Here is a 13,044-nt window from a genome sequence, read left to right on the forward strand (position 1 = left end):
CGCCTGCGCGCCGCCCACGCTCCACCCTCCGTGCGCCAGCCCGCCCCCTGCCCCCCGGGCCAGGGACCCGGCGGAGGGCGTCGCAGGCGTGCCCGCCCCGCGATGACGTCACGAGGCTGTTCAAACGGCGGCGGCGGGAAGCGCGCGGCCCCGAGGGAGCCGCTGCGCTCGCGCCGCCCGCGGGGCGGTGCCTGAGCCCGTAAATCCTGAGGGGAGCCGGGGGACGAGCGGCCGCGGAAGGGAAAGTCTCCTCTGCGGGGCACCAAAAGCCCGGAGTGGGCGGCTGTCGAAGCTGCGGCACCTAGAGGGATCTAGCGCTCCACGTGGAGCAGTTAATTTCCAAACCGATAGGTACGAGTCTTCGCTTGTCTCCTGAAGGTGCTGGTTGTAGTAAAAAAAGTACATAAAAAGGTAGATTTGAAGTACTGGCTTTGATTGCACTAGTTCTGCTGCATTGGAAGAAAAGTTTTCACGTGTACTGGTGATAACTCTTATTCACACGGCAAAGAAAACCTTTATTTTTAAGCATTCACAGTTCATTTTTCTAGAATTTTGATATTTCACGTCTTTATTCCTTTATTCTGTTTTCCTGGTCTACTTAAAAACATTTGTATGCGAACCTAGAAAACTACCAACTACCGAGCCTGTCTCCTGTTAACTGAGCCACTCAAGAAAGGAGAGTTAATTGAACGCTAATTGCTTAATGAAGTAATCAAACTATTGACTGGTTTCTTCTTGTTGGAAAAATTCAAAAAGCTATTAAGGGTATTAGTGTAGCAAGCTGGAAACCAGCAGAATACTTTAGAATGTGTTATTTTTTGAAGTCCTAGTCTGTGTGTTTTTGTGTGGACTGCCGTGGAGGTTCAGTTCGAGCTATGAGGTGCTCATGGTCTATTTGGCACACTGAGTATGTCTTTGGGCTCATGCTAGCCCAATCATCAATATAAATCAACAATTTTTATATTCCAGAACTCGTTCAAATGCTCTTCCATAGAGTGTATCTGCACCCTGTCATTGAGGGTCCCCTTCGAAGCACAGAAGAAATGCATACTTGAGATTTCACTGTTTGGTGTGTAAGCAATTCATGTTTTTCTTCAGTTGTAGTTAAAATAGCTTTTTTTAAAAGCTTAACACTACTAGGTTTTTCTTGTATGAAAATTATCTTTGATATGGTTGTAGCTTTTTTTCTCAGACTAGGGAAAAAAATTCCAATTTTTGGTCACCTGAAGATGGCGCTGTGCGGCGCGATTTGAAAAGTCCGTCTCAGACCAGCCAGAAACATTCAGGTGCTCACTTTCGAATTTTCCCAGGCACATCCTCTTTCTCCTGGTTTGAATTTTTGAGATATAATAGTAGAATGTCCTCTAGATTTTTCTCTATGGGCATGCCCTAGGGCTGTGATCCGAGTGGAAACTTTCACAATGCCTCTGCTAATGAGGCAAAATTATTTAGGAAAGCATCTCTAGCTCCTTCATTCAACTGTTTATTTCAGTTTATGCAGACAGATTTTCTCAGTCCAGTTCTGAGCAGTTCAGGTGCTGACATTAAAACTTAAATAGCTGGGCTAATGTAACCTCGCCTCTGTTCCCTATTAGGTACTGTGCTGAAGAAATACTAGATAAGATCTACTAAATGCACACACATAAGAAGAAAATAGTGCTCTGCTTCTCTTGGAAGAAGCAGATAATTTAAAAGAAAACACCTACAGAAATATAGAAAAATGTCTGTGCTCTGAAAATATGGATATTTGGACCTTAATTGCTAAGGTTTGCTTGCACAGGCACAGCTCTATCATCGGTTAGGATTATTGATACCAGACAAAGAGGCAGGGATCTATTGAAGAGAAGTGGTCAGACAAAAGAAAGTTTTAATTTTAGTAGTTATTGTTGAGAAACACGAATAATTTCTGTCAGTACTGTGGAAGAAATAAAAGTGCTCTCCTCCTCTTGTGGACTATATTCTCTCCAGTGGTTTCTGCAGATGAGAGATGAGTTTTCCCAGAAGGGTTTACAGGCATTATTCACATTGCAGGGATTGTTACAGTAACCAAAGGGGATGCTGGTACTTCTGCTCTGAAATACTTATTTAACCATAGTGTGTTCATGGTGCAACTGGTACCAGGTAACTAAGGCTAACACATAAGGTTGTAGACAGGCTTTTGTCTTCATCCAAAATGCTGCATGGGCCTTAGGGGAGAGCATGGAAATCAATCCATATCTTAGTCAGAATTCAGACACATGCCATGACCAAAACTGTGAAATGGACTTTCTTTTGATTTTAGGAAATAACAATACAATACACCATAATAATGGTGTACATGACTTGCTTTTCCCACTTAAAATAGAAAGCACCAATTTATTCCTATTCTCAAGAAGATCCAAGAAATCTTCTGTGACATACTATAAATTTTAATGGAGACTGATTGCTCTGAGTTTGCTTCCAATCTTTGTCATGTGGCTCCTGCAATATGTAAGTAGATTCAATAATTGAGTGTATTAATCCTTATATGTATCACCCAATGGAGGCACAAAATACTGCATTTTTGAGAGGCCTTTGTCAGCCTTTGTGTTTGTCCTTTTCTCTGTGATGCCTCACGTCTCCATTCTTCTATTTTTTGCTTGCTATGCTCTCTATTATTGGAAAAGGAAAGACCTTTTCTTTTTACAAGCTGCTTCTCTTACCCAATTTGCTCTTCTTTCCCCACAGAAGCCCTAACATATATATACCATATATATATGTACACACACACACATATATACAAGATCATATACCAGATCAGTCATGAGCTGACCTCTGAGCTGCCAGTAATACAGGCTGTCCTGCATGTGATTTTCCCCTCCTTCTGTAGGCTGGACAGGGAAGTGAAGTGTATAGCATTTTTTCAAACTTTGTGGATGTTTACCCATACATCTTGGGGAGTTTGGCAGAAAGAATGTGTATCGTGGTTGATTAGCAGTGATGAGAGATATGCACATAAAAACTAATTCCTCTGGAGAGAACCAATGGCTTATTCACCTCTTCAGTGTCTGAGTTTCCATATAGACCTTTGGGGATGCCTGAAGGGTGGTTAATTAGTTTAATCTGTCAGAGGCAGCCAAATCTGCAGTTTCTGAGTAGAAAGGGTACCTCAGCAAAAGTCATCTCTGTTACACTCAAAACACTTTTTATGAAATTTGCTATGTTTTATTGCCTTTAAAGGACATATGCTAGTCCTGAGCTTCCATTCAGGGCATATATAAATGCCATAGAATAGAATTCAGGTTGTATGCATTTTCTTAGACTGAGAGAACAATCTGTAGTTTGTTTTAATTATGGCACTTAAACTAAAGCATTTTAATTGGTGCTTCACCAAAAGTCTAGGTGATGAACAACTATCTACTGATGTGATATCTTTAGCCAAGTATTTAATGTATTTGAATTTCTCTTCATTTTGTAGCAGCTGTAATATTTCAGAAGAACACACTCCAGAAAAACACGCTTCCTGCTCAATTAATGTGCAGTGTACATATACACATCTTTGCATCTGTATATTATGTATATTTTAGCCTCCTTTTAAACATTTTTCAACTCATATGCATTGAAATTCCTAGTTTGCATTTTGGCAGAGGATCGGGATAGCTGTGAAAACACCTGTTAAATACTGATGGGAAACTCCTTAGCAGTTGATATGCACCTGTGTCTTTCACTATTGAGAGAAAGTGCCAGGCCTGGCTTGTCATTCTTTCAGGTATAGTAACACTTCCAGGACTGAGCTACCTACATCTGTGATGAAGTGTGCCCAGAGAAATTCCCAGTGGCTGCACAGTGATGAACGCCTAGGTCTTGGCTTGTAGTTTCATTAATGGTAACAGTTCAAATGAAATTACAGCTATTGTGCTGTATTTTAAGTACTAAACAATTTAATTCTGCTGAAATTCCTACTGACAGCTCTGCCTGCCAGCATCCATCTTTTGTGTGGGTAGAAGATATTCAGGAGATCATAGCAGAGAATAAATCACTCTCTGGGCAATTTACTGAGTTGTATGAAAGTGGGAATAAAAGCTTTTCTGCATGAAAAGTAAATCCATGTTTCTTCTATGTCAGCTGTGTGTAGAAGCTGCTAAAAAACAGAGTATAGGATCTCATTTTGTTTTTTTTTAATGCTGAAAAAATCAGAGTGTATAAAGTATTTGGAACTACTGTACTGTTTAAAACACCTTTTTCTCTCCTCTATTTCCCTGTGGAAATTTGTTCTGTTTAATCTTGATTCTGTCTACCTTTCTAATACCTTTCTATCAGTCATTTTAAATGTCTCTGTTGGCTGCTTTAAATGACAAGTAGGACTTCAGAGGAAATAATCTGGAAGGATTGGGAAAACTGCTGAATTAATAGATTGGGATGATTCAAATGAATGCCTCTCCTGAAGGAAAGCTGGGGAGAATTCAGCTTTCGTACAGTGTGTTTGAATGTGATAGGCTGAAGTGTGGTAGCTCTGCATGCTGGAGCCTGCATGTGCGGTCTCAGTCCTGCTCAAGTGCTCAGAAGACATGGTGGATAGAAAGGGCTGGAATTACTTTAATAGAAAAATTAAGAGCAAAGGGCAGGAGTCCCTAAAAAAAATTGGTAGTTCTGCTCTTTGTGAAATGCATACTTCAATGACGAGTTTCTGTGCTTTGCAGTTTGTCTAAGTGTACAAGAAACTTAGGACTTAAGGAAGCTCTGTGTTGCCTGGTGTAAGTCAATATAAATTAGGAAAACTGGTATTTGAAAGAATGCACAGTGGCCCAAGGAGTGTAATAAAAGGGTTTTTTTTTTGCTTAAAGAATTAGGCAAAGCTAAGCCCCCTAATCATTTCTGCAGTCTGAGGTCTGGCACTGAAATTTTGGCTTGTGTGTACTTGTATCACAATTTCCCTTCTGTCTTCTTTTCCTTAGAATATTCTGGCTTTGTAGATGTGTATATTGCAATGTATTCAGCATGAGACTAATTCTGCCATTCCTTTTTTTAACTTGGATTGCCTCATGCACAAAAATAGGTCAGAATTTGGCCAAAGACAGTATCTGTGCACCATGGGTTTCTGGAATTTATACCACATCCACTCTAGTTTTTCCTTCCAAAAGTGGTTTGAGATGCTGCTTGCATGGTACATTACACAAATAGTAGGCAAATAGGTCCTCAACTTGAAATTACTTGTTTCACAGAACAGTATTTTCTAAGGATGGGCACTGCATAAGGTCAGGACTCTGTGCTAGCTCATTTGTTTATGAGATGCTAATCTAAAAAAAAAAAAAAATCAACTAGAATTTGTTTATATGAAATAAGGGACAGACTTAGCCGTATCCAGTGGATACAGATTCTTCAGCTGTCAGTTATATTCTCTTATATGTAATGACAAAGGAAAGTATGTAACAGGCAATGTTTGTTACTTTACAGTATAAGGCAGTTCTTTGTTGCTCTTAACGCAAATAATCCTGTCACAGTCAGTGCTTCATGTGGATGAGGAATATCCCTTTTATTTGCAGATAGACTTTGAAGATTTTAGCACATATAATACATATAAGGCTGTAAGAAAGGTGTCTCTAGTTTAAATTATTATTAGTCAAAGTATTTAAGCACCTGCTTCTGTTTGGCTTTATCAAAAGGCTCGTTTTTAAGTGCAGGCAGAAAATTATGCACATGCTCATGCAATATGGAGATTTGAAGTTTTTGCTTGTTGCTGAATACTAGAAATCTCAAATTTTAACGTCCTCTAAAGCACAAAAGTAGTCAAGTAGCAGTGGTAAGTACATCTCCAGATGATGCCCATAACAATCTGTTTTAATTAAAGAAGCTCTGTTTGATATGTTAAGAACATATCAAATTTTTTTATGCTCCTAAAGAATTTTTAACTCTTGTCCCAAAAGGAACTTCTGTGATTAGAGGATGAGTCTTATTTCCCACTTATCTGATGTAGAAGAAGCTATATTTCATATAAGGAAATATTTCTTTCCTGTAAATGTGATGAAACACTGAGCCGGGTCTCCATACTTGGAGATATTCAGATGTCCTGAGCCATCTGCCCAAAGTGAACCTGCTATCAGAAGGTGACTTAGTCTAGATGTCTCAGGATGTCCCTTCCAACTTTATCAAGATTTATTTGGTGCCACCTTGGGAAAACTTGTTTTTGTTTAATCTACCAGTGGAAGCAATGTGACTGATAGCAACATGATGTCTTGGGTTGCAATGCAAGATGTAACCAAGAGTATGTATTCTATTACCATCTGTTAAAACCAGGTGGGGCAATGTTCTTCATCCCTTCCATGACCCATCCTCCCTCAAGGGGAATCTCTTCTGTTAATGGGTCATTGAGTCTCACTTCGTGTCTGATAATATCATCCCAGTGTGAGATGCTCCACCCAGGGGGAGGAGCCAAGCATTCCTACCTGGATATAATCTGCGATTTAGAACATCACAGTCAGCCTTTGTCCACTGGATTCCCAGAGGAAGACCAGACCCATCTATACCACCACTGGACCTTTGGAGGAAAACTACACCCTGCTACAGGATCATTGCTTCAACAGAACAATGTCTGTCACTCCAGGAGGACTGCAGCCACCATTTAATCTGATTGCTACCAACACCCTGACCAATAGGGTGTCAGGTTGTATTCTGTTAGTGGGGTTTTTTGTACTACTGTATTTTTATTTAAATTTTCTTATTAAAGAACTGTTATTCCTATTCCCATATCTTTACCTGAGAGACCCTTGATTTTAAGATTATAAAAATTGGAGGGTGGGGCTGTTTTATTTGCATTTTTCCATTCAAGAGAGGTTCCTGCCTTCCTCAGCAGACACCTGTCCTTTCAAACCAAGACACATGAATTGACAAATTTTGGCAGGATGCTTTGGCAGAAGTGGCTGCCAAAAACACCCACACAGTGAGACAGTAACAGGGTGGATGTTTTTCTGCCTACCTGGATCATGGTTTTCCAAAGACTCTGGTTGTGTTCAGCATTATATGGCCTTAAAAGTTCAGAACAATAATCACCAGAGCATTTCTGTGTGCATGTCTCACAAAAAAGACTAAGTTGTAGGACTGATTTTATACAGCATTAGCAATCACTACGGAACACTTCAATAGAACAGGCAAGAGAACATTTTCTATAATCCTACTACAGCCACTTGCAACAGACAGCTGAAATCCATGCATCCTCAGTGAAAGGATACACCTTCAGATACTGATTTAGAGCCAGAGATCATTCTGGTAGACTGTCTAGTAAATGGATGCCTCAGTTTAGTATGATATGCTTCTTTAAGCTGTTTTCATTGTGTCCCTTGTTGAACTGAAGAAGCCTCAGTTCTGCAATGCATTATTTTAAGATATAAATTCTTAAACCTGAGTTAATAAATGAAGCCATAAATGCATCTAGATTCCTGGACTGTTTAGTACCAATTTATTTAACCATAAACATAAAAAAATAAATACAAAAATTTAGACATTTAGGAAAATTCCTCAAAAATTGAGGAAAATAAACAAGAAGTGTACTGAACTGTATTTCTCCCTTTTAATAAAACAAGGATTTGCATATACTTTAAAAATGCATCCTCTCAGAAATTTAGCTTTTATTGAGAATGGCAGTGTTTGGATCCATTTAAAAAATGTGATACATAAATAACTTTCTGAGAGGACAATACATGATTTTCTTCTGTAATCACTGTTTTTAATTTTCTTAATGCACTTTTCACTGTTGCTTTGTCTGAATACATTTTATTTTTGTTCCTCTAGACAGGATTCTGCCACAAGCATTTTTAAATTAGACATTAATAGCATAGTTCACAGTTGTTACTGCCAGTGCTCAAACACAAATACTGCATTTGTGTTTGGAGGAAAAAGCAAACATCAGATCTTAATTATGTGCATTTGTGCTTCTGTGCTTAAGCAAGCTGGCATAAGGAGTTTACATCACTATCAGTTAACTGTAGTCTGTAGCTATCAGGATTACCAGCTGGATGGTTTGCAGTGGTGTGGGGGGGTTTGTCCTATTTCCCTATTTTTAAATGGCAGGATTTCCAGGAAAGTCTGAAGTTTTGTGTTTACTTTATCCATAAGGAAATTAGTAGGACTTTAGTACTGAATGCCGAACTAAAATAATTTGATTTGCAGACTGTTTTTGGGTTTCTCTGTGAGATTTATTAAGAGTGAGTAGGCCAAGCATTAGAGCAGAGATCAGAATTGTGTCAATCTGGAATATAACAACTTATGTTTTTCATGAACAGGCAAATGGGTTGATCATCAGCCCTCTGGAACATGGATTACATTTGTCTGTCACAATAGGACTCTCCTCCTGGCATTTTTAGGCACATTTCTAGTGATAAGCTTTAAAACTTGAAAAATGTACATAGGTCATTCAGGCTTTGTATTGCTGGTCAGTTATTAAAAAAGATTGTTGTGATTCATTAGTCTATGATGGATCACTAGAATAACATAATAATTTTTCCTTCTTCCATTTTGTAAGTTGTGGGAGGTGCTGAATGTCAGCATAAGTGAACTTTCATATAAAGACATTTATTCTTTGCAAAGCAATAGAAACACAAAATCTTTATATTCTGTAAGAAAAGTTACACAAGAGGTTCTGTTGTAGATCTTGGCCATATGTCATTCATAGAATAATAATAGAATTGGGTTTAGTAAGAGTTAAGTACCAGGGCATGCTTAGAGAACCTCCAACAAGGATTCTGATCAAACCACTGCTCAGAGCAAAAGTAATGTCAGCTAAACCTAGGAAGGATTACATGCCACGCAGAACCACAGGCCTTTATCAATAGAATTGTGTCAAATCAGGAATGCTGTCACCTGAGGTTCCGAGTATTTGCAAATTGTACCACTGTACAAATTAAAACTTCAGTGTATGCTTTGGATCTATATAACTCCACTTTTTCTGTCATTTTAAAATTTGGTCTTCTAATGTACTAGTATTTTGCTTTGGATTAATATTGTAAACAGTTGAAAATATTTTAATTATTTTTTTATCTCTTTAACTAAGAATATGAATTTGATGTAGTTGTAGTGAACAGCAGAACATTTAGAATTGGTTGAATTACCCCCCTTTTTCATATAAATGGGAGTCAGCATTTATTCTTTCAGTTAGAAACTTGATTATAATCTGGAGACTCTTGTTAAAATGCTTTTTTTGCTATTGCTAAAAGGAATGTTACAAGCAAGATGTTTTCATTTTGTGTGCAGCTAGGAAAGTTTTGTTAAATGTGTTGTCCCAAAGCCATAGGAATAGTTGCTTTTTTTCCTGCAATGTGAAGTCGAGTCCAGCAGACTGAACTTTAATATCTTTTTCTTGAGCAACAGGCAATGGTGACTTAGAGAGAGAAGTGTTAATTAATTGTATTTCAAAGTTTTTAAGCTAGACTCTTGAACATGGATATTCAGTTTTGATCATTCTAAAACACACTGATACATCAATTTTATTTTTCTTGCCTGAAGAAAAGTATATGCCAGTCATTACTTGCTGCTGAAAGAAATTTGTGTAGATATCTCTCAGGCTCCATTTTTGAGCAGTGGAAAGTTTAGTCTTTCTGAAATCAGCTCATTTTTCTTGCTCTTTCATGCGGAACACTCAACAGGAAAGCCAAGAGGCCCATCTTTGGAACAGGAATTATTATTTAGGTGTTACTTTGTAAGATGGACAATGAATCTGATGTGGGTGGATAAAAGGGGACTAATGAAGTATGTCTTGTCTGTTTTCAATAAAGACCTTTGTATATGCAAAAGACCTTCATTTTTAGCACAGTGCAATAAAGGAACAGGAAAAGTAACAAAGTAAAAGAAATTAAGCATGTACATATTGAATATTTGTGATTAAGAAGTCACCTGGAGACAAGGAACTTTGAGAAAGTAATAAAAACTGAACATAAATACTAATGGGGCAAGTGGATGCAGTCAGTCCGGAAACTTTTAAAGTCAGATGGGTTGCCAACAGGATAGGTTTGGAAAAGCTAGGAACTTCTCTTCATTTTTTTTTTTTAATAAAGATGCAAGAAAATGTGTAACTGATGATGATTTTTGTTCTTACAGATCTGCTTTTCTAATGATTACAGATATTGGAGCCAGCTCATATGTATGAGGTGCAATATGGCTATGGATGCTGAGGAACTGGCTTCACGAAGAGGAGATAGCAAGTGCTATCCAAGGCAGCAGGACAGGTGGTGTGAAGGACCTGTGGAAGACTTTTTGCCCACAGTGTGAAAACTGAACAAATGTGTGGCATGAAAAATTTTAAGATTAATATGCTGACTTTGCATGAAGACTGAATATTTTTAATACTACGTTCTTGAAAATACCTCCCATGTGTCTGTCCTCAGTCAGCGGAGGTGTGCTTTGAAGACTTGGCCCCATGGAAAGAAGACTGCTTGGATGGCACTAGCTGGAATCACTCTGAAGGACTGTAAGCTTTGTGTGCCTTAATGAAAGGCACTAGGTAATTTTGCAAAAGGGAAGGCAATTTCCATCTCACTTTATAAGATGCATATATGTATAATCATGTGTCTTAAGCATATGGATTTTAAATCTTGGCATTGAAAGCTTTCCTGTATTGAATTGTGAAGTGTATGAACATAAATAGTCCTAAATTGCTGTGTTCGTGGAAGCACAAATGAACAGTGTGAATCTAGAATGATTTCATGTTAATTACTGTGTTTTATTCCAATGGTTTAATTAGGGAATGGTGTCACATATTGCTACAGAATATCACAATTTACCTGCCCCCACCTGACAATCTCTTGGCTTTAGTAACAAATGAAAGTGTAGTCCTTTTTGGAATGGCTTTGAAGATCTGAGATGAAAATCTTATTTAAAGATGGATAAAATGAATATATCCTTTTGGAAATTCACACAATGAAGTTAAGTGACCTTCTCAAGATAGATTAGCAAAGTGTGTCAGTAGTCAAGAGCATTTAAATTCCTGACTGTGTCCCTCTTTTTTAATCATTCTTTCCAGATCAGTCTACAGAATGGTGCTCTCACCAGTGTCTGAGGCAGTCAACAGAACTGAATTACTGGGTACATATTTTTCCTACAATGAGCTTTCTTCTTGTAAGTAACCTACCTCTTCAGAGTTTTCTGGTTTGCTTTTTTTTTTTCTGAGAGGAAGAGGAATGGGGTAGATGAAAAAGGTAGAAAGCTAAATCTGAAAGAAAATGTTTGGATTTCTTATTGGTGCTTATACTTCAGGAGGAAATGGACATCACTGCAAATTAACAAAATGGAAATGTATGTATATTAAAAGGATTTTTTTGTTCTTGCCAGGAATAGAATGCCTTTACTAATCATAACTGGTTTCATGTCTTGGAATTAGGGTCAGTGGCCAGGAAGAGTTCTTATAAGAGATTTGTAATAAATTCAGTATTTCTTCTAAGTGTCTAAAGCAGAAGATCATGTATTACACTTTCTTTAAATAAGCTCCGTTGATGATTTACTTTGTGGGATGAAAGATTGTCGGTCTGTGCCTTAAATCCATGCTTTTTGAAGATGTTTTTGAACCTTTGTTAGTTACAGTTTATGTAGCAGTGCTGGATTCTCTGCTGCACCGCAAATTCAAGTTGCTGTCTAAAAATTAAGCTTTGAATTCTGGATGAATATCTGTGAAAGTAGGCCCCATATGACCTGAGATACTTTCAAAAGAATCTCATTTGCCTAGAATTGCATTCAAGAATATAGTTTTGCTTTAGGGACTCTATGCTTTGTTGCTGTCATTTACCCATTGCAGGAGATGTTCTTGAGTGTACTGCTGAAAAAAAAACTGTTATAAATAATCCTGTGTTTAGTAGCCCTCTAAACCAGAGAGGGATTACAGTTAGTCAGGTGAACTGGATGCTGTATTAGCAAGGATACAATGACCCAAATTACATTTTCTATTGAAATACTGTTAAAGATTCCTATGTTTTCACCTCCAGCCAACTTCAGACTCATTGAATTTGTAGGTACCAATTCCAGTAGTACAAAACCACAATTTGCAGCATGGCTGGGAATTCTGCTGACTTTTCCTCTGAGTACCTGTTCTGCTTTTTAGCAATCCTGCTATTGATTACTTCAGTTTCTTTTGGTTGTGAATGTTTAACCTACTTTTGTGTACTTGTTATGTTTATTTTGATATTAAACACATCCTTTTTGCAGCTACTTTTTAGCAAGCATTCAGCAGACAAACATCAAGTGGAACTAGTCCTCGTAACAGCCATGTAGCAAACATCCCAACATAACTCGGTGTCTGGCAAAGTTCATGCACGTCACAGCACAGGCACAGAATTCTTGAGGCCACTCATACTGATCTCTGTGACGCTGTACCTCATGTGGGGCACTACAATTCCTTACCATTTAACAGTTAATATTTCCTGCTTCAGTATTGTTTCTACAACAATTCTTCTGTTGTTCCACAGGTATTAACTCAATTTTATTTTTTTACTTGTCTGTTTTTTTGCAATAAGAACCATATAAAGCCTAAAGTAAGAGACATGTTTACTAACCTGATTTTGGCTTGCAGTTTGCTCTTGTTTTGTCAGATCTGACACAAGTATTTTTCCTGAAGTCCGTTTGTTTAAATGTAGCCATTACTCATATTTTCCACTGTAAACTTGGATAGCCACTGTGGAACAAGCCACAAAAAATGTGGGTTTCATGACAAAATTGTAGACCAAGAATTTTATAGTTCAGGAGTCATCTTGCGTGCTTAACTAGCATTAATTGAGGAGCCGGATTTCCAAATATTACTCTATTGTCTGGTAACTCAGGCACTTCTCATATAGTATGATATGTTTGCTCCACAACTGATCTGTGAACAAGTATCTGAAAAATTGGAAAGCTGGGGTTGTAAAATGGATCTGAGTTATGGAATCTAAGTTTTACTTCAGAATTCAAAATCCATTGAGGCAAATATAATCTTCTCAGGACAAATAAACCTCTTAGTGGAATCATGCTTTTTAGAAGAGCACTTCCTTGAACAATATTATGCAGCTTCATGTACTTCATGGTTTTCATCTCCATGTGTTTAATAGTTAACAAGTTAACACAGATGAACAAAGG

The 13,044-nt window shown here is 37.9% G+C and overlaps 1 long non-coding RNA gene across 2 annotated transcripts; it reads left to right on the forward strand.

Moving 5' to 3' along the window:
- The first annotated feature begins 167 nt into the window (after positions 1–167).
- Positions 168–12,682, forward strand: LOC148183867 (uncharacterized). Of its 2 annotated transcripts, none has more exons than XR_015773122.1 (4): positions 168–351; positions 970–1,069; positions 10,045–10,414; positions 10,967–12,682. It is a non-coding gene; the product is annotated as an uncharacterized LOC148183867 (long non-coding RNA). The 2 variants fall into 2 exon arrangements; XR_015773121.1 differs by having other exon boundaries at positions 10,068–10,414.
- The last annotated feature ends 362 nt before the right edge of the window (positions 12,683–13,044 follow it).

The sequence above is a fragment of the Pseudopodoces humilis genome, chromosome 8, assembly GCF_049639895.1.
Source record: "Pseudopodoces humilis isolate 2021_Gansu_Grassland_sample_001 chromosome 8, ASM4963989v1, whole genome shotgun sequence".
NCBI classification, from domain to species: Eukaryota; Metazoa; Chordata; class Aves; order Passeriformes; family Paridae; genus Pseudopodoces; species Pseudopodoces humilis.